Consider the following 25347-nt stretch of genomic DNA (forward strand, 5'->3'; position numbering starts at 1 on the left):
TATGATAACATTTGAGAAGAAATTTTACTTCTCATATTAAGGAGAGTTAAGTGATTATTTGTAAATGATATATTTGAGTCATTTATTTATCTCATATAATTTTGTGTTTATAAGAGTGTGTAGTGATTGTCATATTGCTTCAAGTTTTGATAACAGGAAGTATGATTGTAATGTTCCTGTCTTATTGTTTTTTTCAGCATAATTTCATTGACACTAGATTTCTCATGTTTTTGTACAAATGTTATAATAATTTATTCATTAGGAAAAAGAATAAAATACATGGGGATCTATTGGCCCACTCTATGAAATGTCTACATTGCTTGTAAATACTGCATTCATAGTAATATGAATAATTTGAAACTACTTGTCTAGGAATGTGGGAACTCTCTAATTTATGTAGATATTATTAACTATATAAAATTGTTAATTTGTACATTCATATGTTTTATGCTTTCTCAATATTCCTAAAAATTTTCCCTTTTATTTCATGATCCTGATGTAAGATCTCCCAAGCCTTCTCATGACAATCTCAGACTAAAGCACAGAGGAAATGCTTCACCCCAACTTCTGAGAAAGCTTCATTGAAGACATGCTCACCCTACCTAGCTTGTGGTATTGTAAATCTTGTTTTTTTTGTAGTCTTCACATTCAATTACTAATTTCTTGCATGTAAAATTCTATTACATTTTTATGTTTTCATGTACTAAATAGTCTACTCACCATATTTGTGTATGTCTTACTATTTCTGTAGAAATTACGTGATGTGTTTCTAACTGTACATAGTTTATATTTCTTGCCACGGAAACACCTATTGCTCATTTACTGCAGTAATTGCCTTGAGGTCAATGTCCAGTAAATGTTCTGTGAAGTGGCATCCACTTGCACATTTCCTTTATAACTTTTGAGAAAATACAGAAACTTGGAGGATCCTATGTATTTCATTCTTTTACATTCATAATATTCCAGTTCTATATATGACCATATATGTTGAATCCTAATTATCTTTACTTTTCTCTTCTGCTGAAACTGTACTTTCTAAGGACCTCTACCATATTCTCTTCTTTATTAAAAATATTTGAATTTAATTCAAGACTTGGGCATTTATGTAATATCCACATAAATATCTCTCAGACTTTACCTGTCCACTAATCAGTCCAATTTCAAACTCATTACCTCCTCATCACTTATTATTGTTACATATATACACATTGAAATATATATATATATAATATATATATATATATATATATATATTAACATGTACACATAACCTATTGAATCCATTTGTTGATCCTAACACTACAATATTCTCTGGATATGATGATAAAAATGGTAATGCATTTAGATATTATAATGTTTGATAAAGTCTTGGTAGGAGTCTATAATTCCACAGACTCCCTAGCCCTGTGATGACTGCTGGTTAAAAATATTAAGCATGATTTACCGGTTTTAGGCATGACCTGGATTCAGCTATGTCCTTGTTGTATGAACGTGCATTATTTGGGTATATGCCCAAGAGAGGAATGGCTGGATCTCGAGGTAGACTGATTCCCATTTTTCTGAGCTACAGCCATACTGATATCCAGAGTGGTTTACAAGTTTGCACTCCCCCCAGCAATGGAGGAGTCTTCCTTTTTCTCCATATACTCTCCAGCAAAGATTGTCATTTTTTTTAATTTAGCCAATCTCAAAGGTGTGATGTGGCATCTCAGATTTGTTTTGAGTTGCATTTCTCTGATGGCCAAGAATTTTGACCCTTTCTTCTTGCCCAACTCCTGTCCAAACCCCATTCTCCCCAACTTCCTGAGTCTATGGTATTGTAAAACCACTTGCTTCCTAATTTCTCACTTTATATGCAATCGCTCATATAAATATTTTGATTGAATCTTGTATTTTGTTAGATGTTATCTTCTGGAATTTGCATGTAATTAGACCTATGTAATTTTGGTTACTGAGTTCTTTATGTTATACAAAGTTATGCCATTTAGATAAACTGTAAAAATCTTGTTTGCATTTGGAATCAGACACCTAAGAACCAGAAATATGTAGTATTTATTTTTCACAATAACTGTTTAGAGTAAAGCTTCCTGGAAATGGGAAATAGAGATGACAAGGTGAATATTCTTGATTATCACTGTCCCTTAAGGATCTGCACATCTGCTACTCCCATAAGTAATGCATCATATCTTCTATATGTTGGAGGTTTTGGTTTGATAATTAATTAATATTATTTCCAGTTCATTGTCATTGGTCATGTGAATTTATAATTTTTTCCCTTGTATGATTTTAAATACTTTATTTAATTTTTAGCTTAGTCAATAAGTTTATTATTTTATGAAAAAAATCTTCATTGTAAACTGGTTTAGATGTCAACAGCTGGTTCTTCAGCTCTGAGAAAGCTTGCTTTCTTTTGAGCAACCTGATCTTTCTTCTTGGCCAAAGAATTTTGGGACGGTTTCCAGGTCTTCTCCTTCATCGATCTTTTGGGCCTCTTCTCATAGACTGGATTCTCTCGAATAGCAGCATGAGCTTTCTTACACATCTCCCCTGTCATTGTTCTTTATTTAGTAGGAGAACTGTTTCTTATAAGCATCTTCATCTTGCTCCATTAGGTAACACAGAATGTCTGTGACATTCTGTCCCATGATGTAAGTCTTATGCACGTCTGCATTGAACACCTTGCTTTCAGAATCATAACCAGAGAATCGTTTGGTACTATGAGGAATAGAAACCCTCCATGCACAGCTCCCTACAGGGCACCCAAAACTTTATTGCCAGTTGTAGTTCGAATAAGACCTGCATACAGATAATAAGTGAAGTCACCAGGCTGACCATCAATGCTCTCCGCATTGTATCCATCTCCAGTCACCTCCAACTAGATTTTTTTTCTTGGTATGGGGAAAGAGAGAAGTAACTGTAGATAAATTGTACAAATTATCTTAATGCTATAGAGTATATATTTTGCCCCTTGGCTTGTCTTCATAGGAGAGTAGGTGGTTTCCTTCAAGAGGCATAGACATAGAGAGTGTGGTCAAGGATATCACTAAGATGAGGTCACGTGGACAATCACATTGATTAGAGAAATCACAGGATAACAGTCTTTTTCTTCTTGGTGGCAGATATGCTTGATACCTGTATGAATGATTTCTACCTGGGAATGCCACATCAGTGACAGAATTATCAGCAATTAGGAACAGAAGAATTCTGGCTCCTTCAGTGTTTACTGAGAAATTACTCTCAGATGAGATTCAGCTCTGAGAGATACTTCTTGTATGAGGTAAGAATTGTAGTAAAAAGCAGCGTGAGGCTGACATTTTGGCAAAGGCTTTCCATGCAACAGGTATATTGGATAAAATAAAAGAAATGCAAATTTTGATTAGTATTCTTTATAAGTGAGGAGGCCAAAAGTGTAAGAGGGCATCTTTTAGACCAATAATACAGAACACCCTCTGAACCTCCCAAATCTGGAAACTGATGGAGTCATGTAGCCAAAAGTGTAGGTGTCTGTGGTAATGATCATCTAGGATTACTCAACACTGAAATTTCTAGTGTTGCAGAAAATCTTCCACCTGCCTAGTTTTTATTAAATTTTGCAGTCACATATATGTAATTATGTGTACTTAAAGAAAACTGCTGAATCCTTCAGCATTTGTATATTCCTCATATAGAGCATGCATGCATGTGTTTAGGGCTGTATTCTTTGTCTCATCTGTCCCATCAAAGGGCTCTCCCTGGGGAAGTCTGCTTCATCAAATCCTTCCCAATATCAGTACAGGTAGATCTTCAGGTACCAGTTAGAACCTGTGAGTTTCTCCCATCCACTTCAGCATTTCAAGTTGAAGCGTCATTTTATTTTTTATTAATCTTTATGCTTTCTTATTTTGAGATATAAACAGTGAACCTTACAGTAACATACAGAAGACACTTTCTCACAGCAGGCATACTATTCCTCTGTATCCTATAGTTGTCCTTCCACCTCTTCCACAATATTATCCAAGTGTGGAGTCCAAGTTAGTTTTTTTTTTTTTAATCAGTTTTTTTGGTTCAGCAGAGTCAGTTGCATTTGACCAGATGAAAATTTTATTGTATCTTTCTACTGGAAAATGCAGCTACTTTGCTGAGGGTGATGGATACATTCATCTGTGGGTAAAAGGATAAATATTTTAAATGCATATAGTATTTTTCCTGCCTTAAAATCTTCCTTCTGTAGGTTCTTTTCGAATATCCATTATCTCAGTGCCTATGGATAGTTGGCCAGGTTTACACTGTTTAGCATTTTTTTTTCATTTGACGATGATATAACTCTACTCCATTAACCAGAGATATCACAAACAATTCACTTACAGATTTGCATTGCCAGGCCTCTGATGATCCAGTAAGGGCTAAGATTTAGGAAATGATGATGCTTGAGGAAGGTTAGGAAAATCATGAACTTCACATCACTTCTGCAGAAATGTTACCCCAGTGGTCACCTCAAGATTGCATGGTGGTAAGGAGTAGCCCAAAGGTAAGATGAATGACATTCAAGAATATCTCTGGCACACTTATTGTTTAAGAAATTCAAAAATCAAACATGTGAAAGTAAAGTAAATGTAAGTTTTTGGAGAAAAGCTTGGCTCACATTTGATGTGGAATAGAGTAGAGTTTCCTGGGTGCTGCTCATGTTCCCTTACAAGTGATCAGTTAGCACCAGAACAACATAGACATTTTCCTACTTTTTAAAGTTTCAGATTAATAAATTGAAACTTCAGGTATTCAGATATATGATAAAAAATCTGGTGACTAATGTTGAATGACCACCCCTATGGTCATTAGTTATATACATTTGTCTGCCTTATGGCCATTAAATATTTTCAATGGTGAATCTTATTGACTTTGAAATATATTCAATGTGTTACTTTTTCTTTTAAGTTCAAACATACCTGGGTGGTTTGTTACCTCAGGCATAAACACACTTTTATTTATGTTCACCAGAGTTAATTTGCAGATTATAGAAGTAAACATCCAGGGATAGTTGTGGATTTGCAATCAAGTACATGATAGTAATTGACAGATATATGAGTAATGCTTGTCAGCTAAGTAAGAGCATCTGGTGAAGTTTGGGATAATTATTGTCTCACAAATTGGCAGAGGTAGTAAATATTTGAATAAACCAGTATTTGCTGAAGATGATAGCAGAATTGCACATATGAATTCCTAGCACTTATAACTTCATGTGAAGACTTTTTTGTTTCGGGTCAAGCAGGCCATAGTCTCAGAAACACTTGTGGAGACCTCCTGATATCTCACTCATAATTTAGTAGCTACTGATATGTATTTGTTTATGGAAAGGGACAGTTAGTTTTCTTCTGGGGCTTTGGCTTTCAGAAGCTACCCATGATCCCTCAATTTTCTGCACATCTGTGTATAAACAGGCAGTCTTAAATGGATATTATATAGCTTTTAGATATGGAGCTTCACAGTTCGCTATTTTAATTGGTATTTTATCATAAATATCTCCATCCAGGAAAAGTTTCTTGGTGTGAGGAGAGGAATAACATTACCCTTAGATATGAGGACAAATATTTATACATCTCAGAGGTTATGTTGATTTAATTTAATAAATTTAAGGAAGTAGATTCTCCTCCAAAATCATGATTTCAGTACCACTGAGAAATTAACTATGTTTCCAGTCCTAGTCATGGTATTCCTCTTGTTGTACAGGGATAGTGTGTACAGGTCATAGGTGTGATTTAAAAGCTGTTGGATACATCCAGGTAAGCATGTCAATATTGCAAACTTAGGGTTATTTTGTTCTTCTGTGCATTAATGTTACTTCTAACTATCACAAGAATGATGATTGCATTCCTCTTTTGGATGCATGCACAGTCCTGATAGATACAGCTAGAAAACTCTCACATAACTAAATCTTAGGCAATGCTGAATCAAATGTTGCAGAAGAATTGCATGTGGCAGATTTTCAAGGATTTTGGTATGACATTGTGTCTTTTAGTAATATAAGATGCTCTGCTATTAGAGTCCCAGCAATATGATTGGCCTAAAATAATCTGAATAACGATGATACAAATAAACATGCCAAGTAGGAAACATAAAAGCCCTCATGCACTCAAATGTGCCACATTTTCTCTATCTATTCTTCAGGTGAGGGGCATCTATGTTGCTTCCAGGTTCTGTCTATTACAAATAATGCTGTGATGAACATCGTTGAACAGATGTCCTTGTTGTATGAATGTGCATGTTTTGGGTATATGCCTAAGAGTGGAATTGTTGGATCGTGTGGTAGACTGATTCCCATTTTCCTGAGGAATTGCCATACAGATTTCCAAAGTGGCTGTAGGAGTTGTCTGTCCCATCATCAGTAGATAAGTGTTCCCCTTTCTCTATATACTCTCCAGCATAAACTGTCCCTGGTGTTTTTGAGTTTAGCCATTCTGACAGGTGTAAGATGGTATCACAGAGTTATTACTTTCTTCAATGAAGGAGATATTTTAGGGCACTGTGATATACATAAAGTTCTAATCAGGGTGATGACACATGTGTTTAATCAAAGCACTGGGGAAACTGACACAGGGAGGTAGCATAAGGTCAGCAGAAATCAGAATGGCCCTGTACATAATGGATGCTTCTGGTTAATAGCCAGATTCTATGTTCAAGCCATCTAATGCATGTTCAGTTTCCAGGTGCCATGGGTGATTTTGGCTGTTATTAAGTGCAGCAGGATTCCTTGTTAAATCACATTTTAACCTGGCATTTCTCTTTAATTTTCCTGCTTCTACTACAACTGACAGGGAGGGTGAGAGGCAGATGGGACAGCAACTCTGATGGAAATCTCCCTAGTTACTGCAGAGTATGGATTTCCATCACTAGACTTAGGATCTCTTTCTTGATTGACCCAAATCTATTCTCTATATGATTTTATACAGCCAATAAGAGGCAACCAAAACTCATAAAAGTCTCCTCACACAGGGCTTTTTGCCAAATCCCTTTGTCATATTCTTTGTCATCAAAAAATGAGAATTTAATACAATACATGGGCATTTATATATTATTCATGTAACTATCTCTTAATCACTTACTGTGCACTAATCAGTCATCTTTCAAATTCATTATTTCCTCATTAATTATATTGTTACATATATACTCATCTAAGTTCATATGTATTAATATGTAAACATAACATAATGAATCCATTTGTTGTACCTAGCTCTACAGTATTCTGTGGAGATGATGACAACATGGTAATGCAATTAGGCATCATGTTTGATGAAATGTTTCTAAGGGCCTGTAATTCCACAGATTCACTAGCCCTGTCATGAATGTTGATTTAAAATATAAAGCATGATTTACCTGTTTTAAGCAGGACTTGGGTTCAGTTATGTAGATACTAGATATTGTAAGATAAATGAGCCAGGAGTTCACCATTAGTTATATCGATCCATGCTGGTCATTGTCCTTAAAAGGTACCATAAATATATTGGACCATTTTTTGTGTATTTTTTTTTATTAGATTAGGAACAAGCTTGCTTCACATGTCTCCCTCTCCCTCCACTCCCCTAAAACTCCCCCAACCTATCACCTGTCTGCCACCCTATGCACGTTCCACTTTCTTAGTTAGGCTACGGCCTTCATTACTTGTACACAAAACTATATGCACCTACCACTTCCAAATATATAAATAAATATATAATCAAATATAGGTGTTATGTGAATGAAAAGTCTATTTTCATGTGGTATTGACTTGTCCTAGAAGTTTGGAGAACCTTTTACATAGTATGCCTTTTGGCATTTGTAATATGAGTTAAATAATAATAACAAGTATATGATAATTTTGAACCCACCACTTTTCTCAAATAATTTTGTATTTATATGAGTGTGTGTGTTTGTGTGTGTGTGTGTGTGTGTGTGTGTGTGTGTGTGTGTGTGTTTGTGCATGTTGTCAATTTTAGTAAGTTTGCAAACAAGAAATGGATTGGAATTTCAGTGAATTTGTTCTTATTTTCAATATAATTTCATTGATACCAGATTGACTCTGGTTCTGTATATATTTTATAGTTATGTTGATCATTAGGACAAAGGAAGGGAACCTATGTGAACATCAGTATATACAGCATCTGTAATCTGTACATTACTTGCAAATATGGAATTATATTAATATTCACACAATTTGTCTAGATATTTGGTATTTATTAATCCTCATTTTGATCTTACTAATCATATGAAATTTATTTACTGCTTGTACACACACACACACACACATACACACGCATATTGTAATTACTATTTGTTTTTGTTTTTTAAAATTTAAATTAGAAACAAGCTTGTTTTACATGTCAACCCAGTTCTCTCTCCCTCCCCTCCATACCTGCTCCTCACCTACTCCCTATCTCATCCCCTTTCTGCTCTACAGGGAGGGTGATTCCATTGGGGATCTTCAGAGTCTGTCATATCATATGGAACAGGGCCTAGACCCTCCCCCATTTGTCTAGTCTGAGAGAGTATCCCTATATGTGGAGTGGGCTCCCATAGCCTATTTGTATACTAGGGATAAATACTGATCCACTACCAGAGGCCCCAAGATTCCCCAGAACTCCAAACTGACATCTAGGAACATGGTGTCTGGAACTGTGTTACACTGGTTTTTCAGCTATCAGTCTTAGGACCGTGAGCTTCCCCTTGTTCAGGTTACCTGTTTCTGTGTTTTTCACCAGCCTGGTCTTAACCTGTTTGCTCATCACTCCTCCCTCTCTGAAACTGTATTCCAGGAGATCAGCTCATTGTTTAGCTGTGGGTTTCTGCTTGTGCCTCATCAGCTACAGGTAGAAGGCTCTAGGAGGGCATATAAGGTACTCTTCAATCTCAATATTGGAGAAGGGCATTTCATATAGCCACTCCACTATTGCTTAGATTGTTAGTTTGGGTCACTTGTAGATCTCTGGACATATTTCTCTTCAAACCTACAATTTCTCCCTCAAATATGGTGTCTGTTTTTTAGCTCTCCTCTATTCATTCCATGACCAAATCTTCCTGCTCTCTCATGACCTCCTCTCCCCTTCACTTTTCTGCTTCTCTTTTCCTAACTACCTCTCCCCTCCTGCCATCCTCCTGATTAACTCGGGAAAACCATGTATGTCTCCTTTAGCGTCCACTTTATTTTGTAGCTCTTCTGGCCATGTGTATTGTAGGCTGGTATACTGATGCTCTATATCTAAAATCCCTATATGAGTGAGCACATTACTATTTGTTCTTAAACATGTTCTTTTTCCTTCTATGATGTTGACACACGATCTCATCACTCTGCTCATCATGATCCGACACAGCCACTGAGGACGTCCTTTTCTGCCCTCTCCTGAGAAGTTTTCACTGAAGATACAGTCACTACACCAACCTGGTGGTATTGTATTTTGTGGGGCTTTCTTCCTTTTATATTTCACTGTTTCTTTCCTGTGTGTAAAACTCAATTACATTTTTGTTTTTTTGTGTATTACCTTAATTCTCACCATTGTTTTAACTCCATAATTTTTGTACATATCATAATATTTCTGTAGAAATCCCATGATGTTTTTTCCACCTATATGTAGTTTATATTTCATGCCATAGAAACACCTGCCCTTCATTTTCTCCAGTAATTACCCTGAGCACAGTCTCCAGTAAATGTACTAAGAAGTAGCATTCATTAGAATATATTCCTTTGAAACTATTGGGGAATCACTCCACCTTTTAGGATTATAGGTATTACCTTCCACTTAATTTCATGAAATTCCAACTGCATACCTGACCTGATCTGTTGAATCTTTTCTCATCTTGCATTAATCTGTATTAATATAATTTTCATACATTTGTACAAAAAGTTTTCTTCATTTCATGCCAGTTCTTCATCTCTTCCTACTCTCTGCTGAATCCATCCTTTCTAAGACCCCTTCCTGTTTTTTTATTGTAAGAAATTAACTACTTTGTAGAAGACTAGTGTATATATAATTTCCACATCTCTGTTCCTAACACCCTTTCTGTGTATTCATCATTCCTCTTCATTATTATTGTTGATTATACACAGAAACCATGAACAAACACACACACACACACACACACACACACACACACACACACACACACACAAACACACACACACACGCACGCACGCATGCACGCACACACATAGAGAATCATATATAAATATCAACAGAATCTGCTGAATCCCATTAGTGTTCTTAGGTCAATAATGTTCTTTGTGTATAAGGATAGAGTTGCAATACAGTTAGGAATTATAATGGTTTATGGAAATAGTGTTAATTTCCTCTAATTTTTATGGGGTCATTCCTCACATGACCTTTGCTGTTTTACATTATGAGGCATGAATTTTTTTTTGTTAGGCATGACCTGGATGCCATCAAGTAACTAATAGTTCTGGATAAGCTATAAGAGCCACTAGTTTATCTTTAATGTTATCTTGCCATGTTGGAAATGGCATTATAACTAGGCTGGAGAATTTAACACTTTCCTCCCTTCCTGGTCTCTGAAAGCTAGTTCTCAGGAATAAAGTTTTATGTATTCAAGTTCAAATTCTCCTTGATCCAAATCAATGCAGTGATTTCTACAGTGGGAATTTACCTGTCACTTATTGGAGTCAACCAAGTGTGATGGTAATAGACTGTACTCCTTTGTTAGTTTCTTGGTCTCCACTTGCAAACAACTCAAAAGTGGTTTTCTTTTGTCCTTTGGTTTGTCTTTGTAAGAGAGCAGGAGGCTTCCTTAAAGAGGCATAGACAATAGAGAGTGTGGGGAAGGTTATCACCAAGATGAGGTCACCTGGGCAATCACAATAATTTGAGAAATCACAGGTTAACAGTCTTTTTCTCCTTGGTGGCAGGTATGCTTGACATCTGTATGACTGATTTCTACCTGGGAATGCTACATCAGTAACAGAAGTATCAACAAGCCGCTGCAGAGGAATCCTGGCTCCTTCAGTGTTTACAGAGAAATGTCACTCATGACGAGATTCAGCTCTGAGAGATAATTCTGGTGTCAGGTAAGTACTGTAGCAGAAAGCATGGTGAGGCTGACATTTTGGCAAAGGCTTCCTATACATCAGCTATATTGGATAAAAGAAAAAATGCAAATTTCAGTTAGTATTCTTTATAAGCATTGAGGCCAAAATATAAGTGGGCACAGTTTAGACCAATAATACAGAGCACAGTCTAGCATCCTGACATCTGGATCCTGATGGAGTCATGTAGCAATAATTATAGGTGTCTGTGGTAATGATCATCAAAGATTACTTAACACTGAAATTTCTAGAGTTGCAGAAAAACTTCCTCATGGTATTTTATTTATTAATTTTAGTAGTGGCTTTTATGTAATTATGTGTAAAGGAATCTGCTGAATCATTCAGCAGACTCTTCCAATAGAGTCTTAGCAAAATGACTGGCCAAAAATCACCTGAATAAAGGCAGTACAAATAAACATGCCAAACTGGACAAATAAAAGCTGACATTGATTCAACACTACAATATGTTGTATGTGTAACTGAGGAAAACTAGAAAATGAAGATGTCATTCTTTGAGATGTGGACACCAATTTATGTCAACTACCCAGATGTCTGCTTTGAAAAATACATGCAGGTACCATTCGCAGATGTATCAGGGTATAATTAAGAAAATATCTGTATTCCTATACATACTTGCATCCAATAATGATTATTATAAAATGTGTTCATCTTTGAACAAGAGTGTATAGTGGTATTTGTGAGTATTTTAAAAAGGAATTGTCAGGGAGACACGTAGTTATAAATATACTCTCAAAAATAAAAGCAGCGGATATATCCCCCACATACACACACAGACATGCAGGCATGCCCACATGTTCATACACACAAACACGTGTGTGTGTGTGTGTGTGTGTGTGTGTGTGCAGAAGCTCATATATGCCCACATGCAGAGAGACAGATACAGAGAGTCCTCAAAGTTGGCATAGAATATTGTTAGTGTGGCTAGGGGAGGAATATAGACAAGGGTATGGGATAGGCTTTTTAAAATTATGCCATATATATATATATATATATATATATATATATATATATATATATATATATACATTTTTAAGGAGAAATGGAGGCAATAGAAGAATTTAAAAAGATTTGTCTTTCGTATTTTGTACCTCATACCTGAACTGCATGTACACACACACACACACACACACACACACACACACACACACACAGCACATACATGCACACACCCAAAAACACAAAGAAGATAATTCTCAGTTTTCGTGTATATAGTGGTAGTTGTGAAGGAGAAGGTATTAGGTTATGATATGGAGAATGACACTGTTCAATATCTTTATATTGAATAAAATATTTTTATGAAATAAAGGCACCTGAGAAACAATAGTAGAGTTTATCCTCTATCTGTCACCTCCATGAACATGAGTTTCCTCCCTTATCAACACTGCATGTGCCTATCCATACCCTCACCCAGAGAGGAGCTACTACTACTTTTATTACTATTATAGCTACTAACAACAACAATAATTACAATAATAATCCATAATAAACAAATCCATATATGCTCGGATATATCTTTCTGCCAAAGCTGCCTGAGCCCCACCGTCACATATGCACTTTACGCCAGCCGCCTGCCCGAGTTAGGCCCAAATGAATACAAAGAAACTTGTATTAGGTTCAATGCTGCTGGGCCAATGACTAGGATTCCTCATCTGATAGCTCAGTCTTAATTATCATAAACCTATATATTTTATAGGTCTTAACTTATCGGATGTCTTAATGGCATCCCTCCTTGCCGGTGGATCACACTGTGGCCATGGAGCAGGAGCAGAGGGGAAAAAAGCCATTTCCTGTTTCCTCGCTTAGATATGAGTCTCCTGCCATGTCACTTCCTTCCTGGAACATCACTTCTCTACTACATTTCCCAGAATCCTCTTTGACTCCTAGTCCTAACTTGCTGTTTCATTGGCCAACCAGTATTTTATTCAGTAATCAACAAGATAAACATACACAGTATGTTCTCCATCACAAATATGATAAAAGAAACAAATACACAACCAGAAGAAAAATAGCCGAAAACCGCACAAGAATCTCATTTATGTGATACCCACAAATTCACACTCACAGCATTCTCACAACACAAAATCAGAAACTATGATATATAAATTAGGTAACTGTAAAGTTAAATATGAAGCCAAAATGAAGCACTGTGAGACAGAGAATAACTAAAAAAGCCATTGAGTTCTTTTTGTGTTGTCATCTAATGGTGAACTCAGCCTTTAATAGAACCTTGTATATGCAGTGATATTTCAATGTAGAAATCTAATTTTTCATTTTCTTCCAGTCATCAAATAGTGATAACGTGATATTAAGGTATGGGGGCTTGTGCTGATACTCTCCTGCTGGTACCCAATGGCCCTCACTCAGAGAGCAGAGAGCTTTAACATTTGCATCCTCATTATTCAATCCTTCTACCTCAGAATTCCATCACCTACAATTGTATTCTCACTGCTTGAGAAAAAATTTGTTTACTCCTCCTTCTGTACAGCCTGTATTATGGGAGATTGTATTAGGGAAGATACTGGTCCATACTCCCATGGAAAGAACATTTCTACCAAAAAACCTATCTCTTTTATATTTTTCATGTTTTAGATTATTTTATTACATTTTCCCTTTCCTTTTCACCAAACACTTCCAAATACCAATTCCTAATCTTTCAAATACATGACCTACCTTTTCCCTAATTGATATTGCATACATTTACCTACATATATATTTTTACATATAAGCTGCTTTGTTCTTGTGATATTACTTTCATGTTTCTATTTAAGACTGAGTATTTAGACTTGCAATCTTCATTTATTATCTAGCATGTTCTCTCAGCAACTGTCTCTACCAGTCACTTCAGGGAGATCAACTCATGCAAGTTAATGCTGTTAAATTACTATTAGTTGTTTTTTAAGTCATGAATCATTTTCAATCATATTTATTACAAATAATCCTGTGGTTATTGTATGCCCTGTGTCAGTTGTTCTCAACTTTGGGAATACGGTAAACCATTAATAGTTTCTTATATAGTTGTGACCCCCAACTCATAACTTTGTTTGTATTGGTGCCTCACAACTGTAATTTTGCTACTGCACTTAATTACAACGTTAATATTTGTGTTTTTTATTGTCTTAGGTCTTGCTGTGTAATGGTGGTATGTCACCCAAATGGTTGCCAGCAAATACTCTCCTAGACTATTTCCTTACCCACTGGTATATTTTTTTAGTACACAAACTTTATGTATAGAGACAACACAGCTACCTGGCTTAAGTAAAAATGTAACCTGAAATGGTATAAAGGAAGCATTTTCAGAACAGCTCCTTGAAGCAACAGAGGGTCTAATTAGACTGAGGTTCCACTACCTTTAGGCACTCTGGAAAAACTGGAAGTTGTCAAGTTTTAGGACTCTTAAGACAGATTCTGTATTCTTAGCTCCTGGGGTAATTCTTCTTTTAGGTTGTTGTTTTATTATTACAAGGGATGTGTAATCTATAGTGTCTACTGTACAGTTCATGACACTACTTTTTCACTGTAGACACCACCCTGTCAGCCTGCTATTGGCCCAATTTAAACACCTCATGTGTCTCCAGAATTGAAAATTTATTTTTATTTCATGGCAGACTTTGCTGCTAAATATCTGCATGTCATGCCATAGATATTCATATCCTGATTAACTTTGGGACTCTTTTCTTTCAGTTATATAATTCACTCTCCCAGGCATTTAACCTTTCCTTGAGGAAAATCTACTTACTTTCTATACAAGTACTACTTGTTATAACCTTGAATCCTTAACTTCATGATTGTGTAGTGAAATATAATAGTGAATGTCATAGTAGTAGGAGATTCATATCAAGAATGTGTGGAGTATTAGGCAAAAAAATCTGTGTATGAATATGGAGTGAAACATGTCCTCAACTTTTCTGGTAGATATAAAGAACCAGATTGTCTCTAGGAAAAATACAGACACTATTCATTATGGTATCATACATAAATATGATAGTCATTTAATGCACACCATTGGCAAATTGACCATCTCTATCTATTAAGTCTGAGTTGTAGTGAGCAGATAATTCTAAATGTTATCTTGGATTTGCTAAATTTCTATTTTGTACTGGAGTATCTTTTAAGTCATACAACTGATGACATGTGGAGTTTAGCTGTTAAAGTTTTGAAAGAGAATCCTATATTGGATTGCTTAATGTTTCCTGTACATAGAGCAGCAGGCAGGGTGAGAAGACTGTTCTCTCATTACACAGCCTATTCCTCCCACCTATTTTATGCCACTATGCTCAAAGTCAACATGGACTCAGAGAGGGACAAGAGTATATAGGGTGGGAAAATGAGGGAATGGTGGCCCTATCTATACCATTGCCAGGAAAGCAATGTCATTCCTGCAAGGAAAATTCATTCTGCAATAGCATTTGGTTGATAGTGCTCATACCACAGGAATTATGCCATGTAAGCAACAACAATAGCCTGATTTGTTTCCCAGAGCTTATCTTGGTGGGAAATTAAACAGGTCCTCTCTTTTGAACATACTAAGTAGGAGTGAGAGCCACAGTTTACATTTCTCCCCAAATAAAGGTTGTTTGTTGTACATGTGCTGGTGTGGGCATTACCCAATACTACATTTGAATTTTGGGAATCAATGTTCTTTTTCTTGCTATAGGGCATAAGTCATATTGTAGGCAGACATTTTTGTCCCAAAAGTCAATTTCCAATTAGCTGAAAGAAACATAAAGTTAATTGTAAATATTTGGCTAATGGATTACACTTGCATTTAGCTAGCTTCCAGAATTTAAATTAACTCAATTCTATTAATCTGTGTGCTGCCTTGAGGCTCCTTTACCTCATGTACTACTTCCTGTTCACAGTGTATGGAGGGATTATTCCATGCCACCAAATATTTTGAAGCTAGGATTTTTGAGTGCAATGATGCAATCATTGCATAGCAAACATTTCCATGATGTTTTAAATGTACAATTATTTGGAGATAGTTGGTAAATCATGGAAAGTACAATGCTGTAATAACAATACAATGGTTTGTAAGCTAAAGCCATACTCGCAATTTTATCTATGTGAGACTTTAGATTATAAATTCTTTCTGTCTTCAGTATGCTGTGTCAGGCATGAGGTTTCGTTGGATGCATGGATTCATCTCTGTGGCTGGGCCATCTGAGACATAAATTTCAGTGTAAAGCTGAAAGGCAGCCTAGATGCTACTACTGGTAATGAGATTGCAGAAGTGAGATCTCAGATGTATGCTGTGCATTGTAGCAAGGAAGGGATATGAGGATGGGATTTCGTGTTGACATCTTACATAGTGAGTGAATTGGAGAAAGGTGGAAGAAAGGTGGTGTTGGATATTGCCTTGTCTGTTAGAGTATATGGAGAAAGTGCCCATATTATAGCAATAATGTAGAATATTCCCAGGGATCCCCCAAACTGGACCCTTTGGGAAAAACCATGTTGTAAATAGGAAGCAAGTGGTTTATGAAAACCAAGAGTTACCAGATGAGTACTGCTTATAGTGTAATTAGAACCTATCCTAAGTGAGGTAATCCAGACCTGATTTACACTTTCTAAGTATTTAATCCTAATTGTTTTCTCTTTTATCTCAGGATCCCGATGAAGTGTCTCACAAGCCTGCTCATGGTATTCTCAGACTCAGTCACACAGGAACTGCTTCTGAGGAGGTTTCCCTGAAGATACAGTCAAAACATCTTCCTGGTGGTATTATAAAACTTGTGCTTTTCCTTTTCTTTTGAATTAATAATCTGCAGTATATTAAACTCAATTACATTGTTTATGTTCCCTTATATTAGCATGCTTGTTGTCCATATTTTTAAATTTTGAAATCTTTATGTTATGTGTATGTTTACTATTTCTTTGGAAGTCACACATACTGTTCTTTCCTACTAGACATAGTTTATGTTTCTTGCCATAGAACCACCTACTACTCATTTCACCAGTATTTGCCCTGAATTCAATATCCAGAAAATCTTCTGCGAAGTGAAATCTACTCATTACTTTTCGGTTATAATATTTGCAAAGTCCTGAAACTTTTATTAATCTAGGAATTTCCTTCTCTTTAAATTCCTAATATTCCATTTGTATACATGAACTGATTTGTTGAGTCTTTTCTTCTTTTTGGATTAAACTTTTTTAAAAAAACAGCATTTTTTTTACATGCATATGAGAGTTTATCATTGTCACCCCAGCTCTCCTAACTCACTCTACCCTTTGTCTCTGAATGTGCTTTCTAGGTCCCTTTGCTATATTCTTTCTTTTTATTTAAACATATGAAGAATTAATACAAGACTTGTTCATTGACCTGACTTCCATATCACTGTGTCTGAAACTCTTACTGTGCACTTATCATTCCCCCTTCAAATGCATTACCTCCTGACTAACTGTTATTGTTATGTATACACACACAAGTATACAGGTATACTTTTATATAAACACAACCTGTTAATCCATTTGCTGTACCAATCTCTCAAATATTTTATGGATATATTGGCAAAAGTGGTAATGCTTTACATATTATAATGTTTTACATAAGAGCTTGTGAAGACCTTTAAGCTTCATGGATATAATAGCCATGTGACAATTGCTGGTTTACATTGTTAGGTAGGATTTACTTCTTTTAAGGAGGACTTGAGTTTTCTTAGTTAGATATCAGATATTCATAAGATATATCAGTGAGTAGTGTACCTTCATGAAATATAGCCATGGTGGTCATTGTGTTTCAAAGTTATTATAACTAAATTAGACAATTGAATCACTGTCTTCCTAAACCAGCTTTCTGAATGCATTCCTACTCTTTAATAGCTAATCATCAGAACCAGGGTTTCATGTATTTCCTGTTCAAATTTCCCTATTCAAATCTCTGAATTGATCTATCAGTCTAACAGGATAATGATGTCTAGGGCAAATGACAGCCTCTTTGTCACTGAACTTAAGCTGGGATTAGAGAGAGCAAGATATTTAATTTTCACGTTGCCTGCATAGTCCTGAGTACATATACCAAATCCCTCACACATCCATGATTATTTACATGAATATACTTAAGTGTTCCTTTTGGAACACCACATTTCATTTAATTAGTATGTATGTAACAAATTCCAAATGACTCAAGGCAACAAATTTTTCTATGTTTCATAATATGAGTGAAATGTGAAGTTCTCCATCATTACTTTTCTGTTTATTTTGTTGATGTTGCCTATTTTATAGAAGTTGTTTATGATGTTTAAGTCAGTTTTACCATAGAGAATATACTAATGTATCTTCAGTATGGATGGGACTCTTTTTTTGAGACAGGGTTCCTCTGTTTCACTTTGGAGCCTGTCCTGCAACTAGCTCTTGTAGACCAGGTTGGTCTTGAACTCACAGATATCCAGCTTAGTCTGACTCACAAGTGCTGGGATTAATGGCATGTGGGACCACCCCCTAGCTTGGATAGAATACTTTTAATCTTTGAATAGCTTTGAGATTTATTGGCCTCTTAAAGTCAATAAATTTGACATATAAAATATACATGCATACTAATGGTCATCCTAAATACATGTTTATAGCATGCAGAATTCTCACAGTTATTTATCCTAATGATGTCCTTTAATTTATATCATCTTTTTCTGATATAGAGTCTGACAGTGCTGTTAGTGAATTTGCATCCAAGTACTACAGCCATGCTTCCTCTCTGCATCCTGAGAAGCTGACAATGGAGGAGACCACTTCCCTGAGCTTATGGTATTGTAAAGCCAACTGTTTACTCATTTCATTTAGATTGTTGGTTACTCATGTAAGTAATGAGACTGAAATTCACATTTAGTTATATTCAGGATTTTCTGAATTATTAGACCTACGTACATTACTGGATTACTGACTGCTTCATTTGACATCAGGTTATGTCTTTTCACAAAAGTAATAAAAATGTTGTTTATATGATCTGCACATGTCCTACTTCCATATATAATAATGTCATACATTCTATATGTTGGAAAGTTTTATTTTAATTATTAACTCATTTATCACAAAGATTATAGTATGTTTTTTATAACCTCAGAAGAGACAAACACCCATACTATCACCCTCATTACTGAGGGAAATGGCATACAAGGGACAGTAGCAAGATTCAAGGGACACATATAACACACAAACCTACCCTACTGCGATATCCAGGGTATGCAGGTCACAGTGATAACCTCCCCATTAGATGACAGGTAGATCTCATTGACAAGCATGAATTTTATGAACTTCTACAACCATGATGAGACCCACCCAGATGACCCATTTACAAAGAGTTTTCAGATACCAAATTTTCAGGTATGTGCCTTTATAGCCATCCTATTTGAGAATAAGATATGAGCAGAGTCTCCAGTTTTAATCAGTATGGTGTGAGGCTGTGACATTCACTAATAGGGTTTATCAGGAAACACTAAATAGCATTCCTGTTTCCAAGCCCATGAGTTGAGTTCCTAGAGATCTGGTCAAGATTGCAAAGTTTATGCATATAAGGACAGCTCATGTTACTTTGTGAGAGCATATTAGGTGAGCTGTATAGAAACCAATCCTGAGATTATTCAAAAAGGTGGAACAAGGCAGCATTAGTTACGATCTTTAAGTTTTAGGAAATAAACAAGGATAACATTGTGTGTTGGGAAACAATACATGCATGGAGTCATTGCTGGAAAGGGCTTCATATTCTCAGCAACACTCCATTTGAAAATCTGATTGTCCTTTCCCCCACAGATATGAACTACAAATAAAGTCCTGGATAGGAGTTGATCTTTGTGGTCCAAGATGTAATAATGCTGGGATTCATCTGGTTTAAACAATGTTAATTTTTTTTGTAAATCTCATTGTAAAATCTTTCTAAAATATTTACATATGTGAGAGTAATTTTAATGCAGTCCCATATATAATGGACACAATTCCCTAGCTAGACATCTTATGTCACAAAGTAATACCCCAGTGGTATAAGTGTGTTGTATATTGGGCAGCCATTAGGTCTAAAATTTTTGGCTTATACTTATTTATCATTATGGAATAATACAATTATATATTTATCTTTTGATTGCTCATTCTATTAATCAATTCTCTTATATTTGTGTTTGGGATGATGTCTTGATATTTAATAACTCATCAAAGGCCTTGTCAGAGAAGAATTCTCTTTCTCATTCTCAACATTCATTAGTTTCCTGTAGCAACTGAAGATTTTGAGATATCTGACATCCACACTGGCATGAAAACATGTGCTGTCATTTTGTTAACGTTCTTTAGGTATCTGTATTGTTGAGATTTTTATGGATGCATCATTCACATTATAAATAGAAGCTACTTTTTTGTAGCACTCAAATCTACATTATTGACCAGAAATACCATGAGACATTCATATGTGTCTTGGAGCTATAATGAGTCTAAGTCCTGTTAAGGGCTAAGATTTGCAAAATGATGGCAACTAAGGAAGATGACACATACATCAAGTTTACTTACAACTTTTGTAGCAGTATAATTATTTGCATTTTGGCCTCAGAAAATGAATGAGAAAGGGTACTACTTGTGTTTTGAGATGTCCTGCTATTCAACTATATTTTCATGAATGAAAAATATATTGGAAAATTATTTTCCATTAAACTTTAATTTGACTTTAAACTATTTTACATCTCTAGCTTTAAATTGAACATTAACACCATATACAGAAGTATATATAATGGGAGTTATGAACCAGATTTCTCCTCCAAGATTGTTCAAGTGAATTACATTTGTATGTATCTAGGTTACAAACGTAGTTCTAAGCACATTAAATAATTTCATCATTTATATGTTGACTGACCATTTCTTGTTACCTTTTAGAAAATGTTTCAGCAAATTAGTAATTCAAATAAAATTTGGATTTACTAATTCATTCTTGCTACATTACTTCAGCCTCAAAAATTATAGCATTTGATTGAAGCTTTTTTGTAATAAAATAAGCTTTAAATGATAAGTAGAGTCTATGCAGTGAATGGGCATTTCATTATCCTTATGCTTTTACAGCATATATTCCAAAATAACAGTTCTTTATATAGCTCAGTGTATGTAATTGCTGAAACTTAATAAAGTTATCCAACACTTTTCTGGTAAGATGCACATTTTTGAAATCAATTTTGTGGTCATAAATGAATATGATCATTGTTCTTGTTAACATAAACAAATATTTGTTAACTTAGAAATGTGCAAGAGTCATAAGCTAAACAATATCTTTAAGTTCTAACTTCCAATACCATTTCAGCATTCATGTTCTGCAGGCAAGTTGCTGGGATGAGATTTTGGATGATACATGTGTCTAAATCACGGCTGCAAAGCCTAAAAGGCTTTGGCTCCAATAGCAGCAGTTTAGTGCGTCTATTTTAATTTTATGCATGCCCTATCTTGGATACATGGATTTTCCTTTCTCTCTACGAAAAGGCAAATAGCAGGAATGCATGTCTATGTTTATTTTCCAAAACCTCCCATATACACCTACTTGCTCAATTTCATATTCATGGCCTCTTTATAGATTATGGTTACATGTATGTATGTGGCTGTGTACACACACACACACACACACACACACGCACGCAGGCACGCATGCCCGCAGGCACACACACACCTATATCCCTTGCTAAGTATGTATAAATTTACTTAATTTTCTGTTTTCAGGTTTCATCTTCTGGTACTGGATTTGGTGTGTCAGATAAAACTTTCGGTTTCTTTATACATTTTGGGTGAGTCGTAATATCTGCCACGTTTGTTGCTTTACTTCTCTTTTCTGACATAATTGGTGTGCCAGAGCAGTTATGTCTCAATGTCAAGAAAAACCCTAAATCATTTAAATGTCATATATTCTGTAGGTCTTTGATACGTTTCAAGAATCTATCTCAAAACATCTGTGTAATACAGAAAACTTAAATAATCTAATTATAATTTTTGACTATTATAGGTGACTACATAATCTGTATTTAATTATGTATATCACAAAATTGACCTTAAATTTGTATCAATAAATTAAAATCCATACCAATAAAAGTATTCATTCCTGTATCCTAATCCTCTTTTTTTCTTTTAAAGAGGGATTGACTGATCATTACCATTTATAACTAACCCCATTTCAATGATAACAAACATTTATAAACAATATTTGGGAATTTGGGCATCATTCATTCCAAACTGCTTCCTGTTGGTTGGGGGCGATATCCTCACCATAGGGATCATGATATCTTGCTGTAGTCATCTATGTCTTCATCTTCTCATCTGTTTTGGCTATAGGATCAGTTGGGCCACTGCTTCAGGGCGTCTTGCTTGATCAAACCATATTAGTCTGGAAGGAATCCACAGCTTTTCTTTTTCTATGGAAACACAAGCAAAAACATTTTTCCCAAGTAGCCTGCCCTTAGACTTAAATTATGAAGTCAAAGCATTTTTAAATAATAGAAGTTGTACTAATTTAGCAGCATTCATAATCAAATTTATTTTAGCAGCTGTAGCTCTTTCCTCAGCAATCAAACAATTTAAAGAACACAATATAGCATATAGTATACAAACTCTTACTGTATTTTCCATCTTTACCGGCTATTTATTTATTCATTTCTTTTACTTCCTTTTGTTTCTTTTTTGCAGATACAGGGTTTATCTTGTAACCTTTGCTGCCCTTGAATTCACTCTGTACACTAGGCTGGGACTTGAAGTCACAGAGATCTGCTTGCTCTGCCTCCAGAGTGCTTGGATTACAAGCATGTGCCATCCTGCCCAGCTACTCTTTTTTTCTTCCTCGTTTTCTCTCACAAGCTTACATATATTTTTTAACACAGTGTACACATTTAGAGGTTTTTCTTCATCTGTTTTTATTGTAAATCTTTACCTTTTTATGGCCACCATTTTTTTCTTGTTAAACAACACCGCCAAAATTAAATCAGTGTCTTTTTTGCTGCTGATTTCCAAGATGGCAGAGGTAGGTTTACACTCAGCTTGAGAGCTGCACTGACTGCCTTGGTCTATGCTTCCATTAAGCATGCTGCTGGCTTGAAGATGTGGTCACTGCCACTACCTGCTGCATGGGGCTTGCACCCACATCAAAAGTCTCAAGCTCTATGACTAAGCTAGCTGGGCCTCTTAAAAGGGAACCCTGCAGGTTTTTTTGCTTAGGCTGAGTCAGAAAACCTCTCTTAAAGGATCTGCTCCAGTCTCTGCTTTTCTCTAGCAAAACAGAGACTACCTGAGAAAAATCTGCTACCATGAATTGGTGCTTGTTTCTGTCCTTTTCTGCTGACATCTTTTTTTTAAGCTTTTGTGAAGTTTACATGGAAGTTCATACCACTATTGCCAGGTGTCCCATTTCTGATGCAGCTTGACTAGTCACAGGAAGGTGGCCCAGAGTCCTGGGACTCGAGGCAGTTTCTGCCCTTTGCCACATTTTGGTCCCAAGGAACACAGAGAGACTTGTATTAGTACAAATGCTGCTTGTCCAATGACTTGGAATTCTCATCTACTAGCTCAGTCTTAATTATCATAAATCTATGTATTTTATAAGACTTATGTAGGACACCTTCCACTACATCCTCATCCCAGGTTCACATGGTGGCTCAGAGCAGAGAGCAGGAGTAAGATCAAAAGGGGCGCACTTCCTTCTTGTCCTTGCTTATATATGATTCTGTCTGTATGCCACTTCCTGCCTGGATCACAGACTTCTTTTTACTATATTTCCCAGAATCCTCATTGTCTCCCAGTCCTGCCTTACTATCTCCCCATTTGTAAAACAGTATTTTATTTGTCATCCAATTAGACAAACACATACACAGATGCACTTCTTCCATCATTAAGAAAATAGAATACCAAAGAATAGATGGTTTATCCTCTGGCTATCGCCTCCATGAAGATGTGAGACTAACCCACATCAAAACTCCATGTGCATGCATATGCAGATACACACACACACACACACACACACACACACACACACACACACACAGACACACCAGAGAGAGAGAGAAATATATATGTTTTAAGAGTTATTTTCCAAAACAACTCTTAAATCATTTAATTAACTTCATGACACTTTAGGACACTCCATTCTCACTGCATAAATTGGTTACTGTAGATTGAAAGCACCAATTTTTTCCTTTAGGTAAGAAGGTCTTTTTAGGGATATATATATATATATATATATATATATATATATATATATATATATTCAGGGGCTTGCCTCATGCATATAATCATAGCACTTGGAGAATTTGACATAGACATGGTACAAAGTGTAAGTAGAAATCTGAATGTCCCGAACAAAATGGAAGCTTCTGTGTAATATTCAGATTCTAGGCAAAGGACCTTAATATATGCCCAGCTTCCATGTGCCACACATGATTTTGTCTGTTGTTAAGTGCAGCAGGATTCCTTCTAAAAAGGACATTTCATCCTGAGATTTTCTTTCAATTTTCCTGCTTCTACTGCAACAGACAGGGAGTGTGAGAGACAGATGGGACAGCAACTTTGATGGAAATCTCCCTAGTTACTGCAGAATATGGATTTCTATCACTGGGTTTAGGATCTCTTTCTTGATTGGCCTAAATCTATTCTGTATATAATTATACACAGCCAATCAGAGGCACCCAAAACTCATAAAAGTCCCCCCGCAAATGGCCTTTGCCAGAAAGTTCTGCTCTCAGCTCGTTCCAGTCTTTAACCAAGTCCTGGATATATGCTTCTCCATAGTGCTGTCTAACATTTTCGTTAAAATCAATCTTGTAAGTTTTACCTTGAATTCAGACATTTTTCTTCACATAATTATCTGATACCAGGCCTGCATGTTTGATTTCACTATTTCCTGTTTCCTTAGGTAATTTTCTTTTCTCCAGCTCATGTGCCAGTGTAGTAGTTATGTGGAAACACACTATGGTCACCCATCCAGCAGAGGAACTTCATTTCCTTTTCAATAAAATCTACACAGTACAGGGTAGTGATTTTATTAATGCTTCATAGATTAATTTTAAGCCAAATGATCTTTGTATAAATTAAAATTATACCTATATTTTGGTGTATGAACTGCTTTAGTTTATTTAAGCATTACAATATAATTCCATCATTTTATCATATCCTTTCTTCCTTCCAAATCCTCTCATTTAACCCTCATTTTTTTTACTATTTTATTTATGGTCTCTTTTTCAATGTTTATTCTTACATGCATTACCTCCTGACTAACTGTTATTGTTATGTATACACACACAACTATACAGGTATACTTTTATATAAACATGACATTTTAATCCATTTGCTGTACC

General features: G+C 35.6%; 1 pseudogene; it reads right to left on the reverse strand.

Annotated features, from left to right (window-relative positions):
- Nucleotides 1–2362: 2362 nt before the first annotated feature.
- LOC118238495 overlaps nucleotides 2363–25347 on the reverse strand; it is a 37592-nt pseudogene continuing 14607 nt past the window's right edge.

Source organism: Cricetulus griseus, chromosome 3, assembly GCF_003668045.3.
Source record: "Cricetulus griseus strain 17A/GY chromosome 3, alternate assembly CriGri-PICRH-1.0, whole genome shotgun sequence".
NCBI lineage: Eukaryota > Metazoa > Chordata > Mammalia > Rodentia > Cricetidae > Cricetulus > Cricetulus griseus.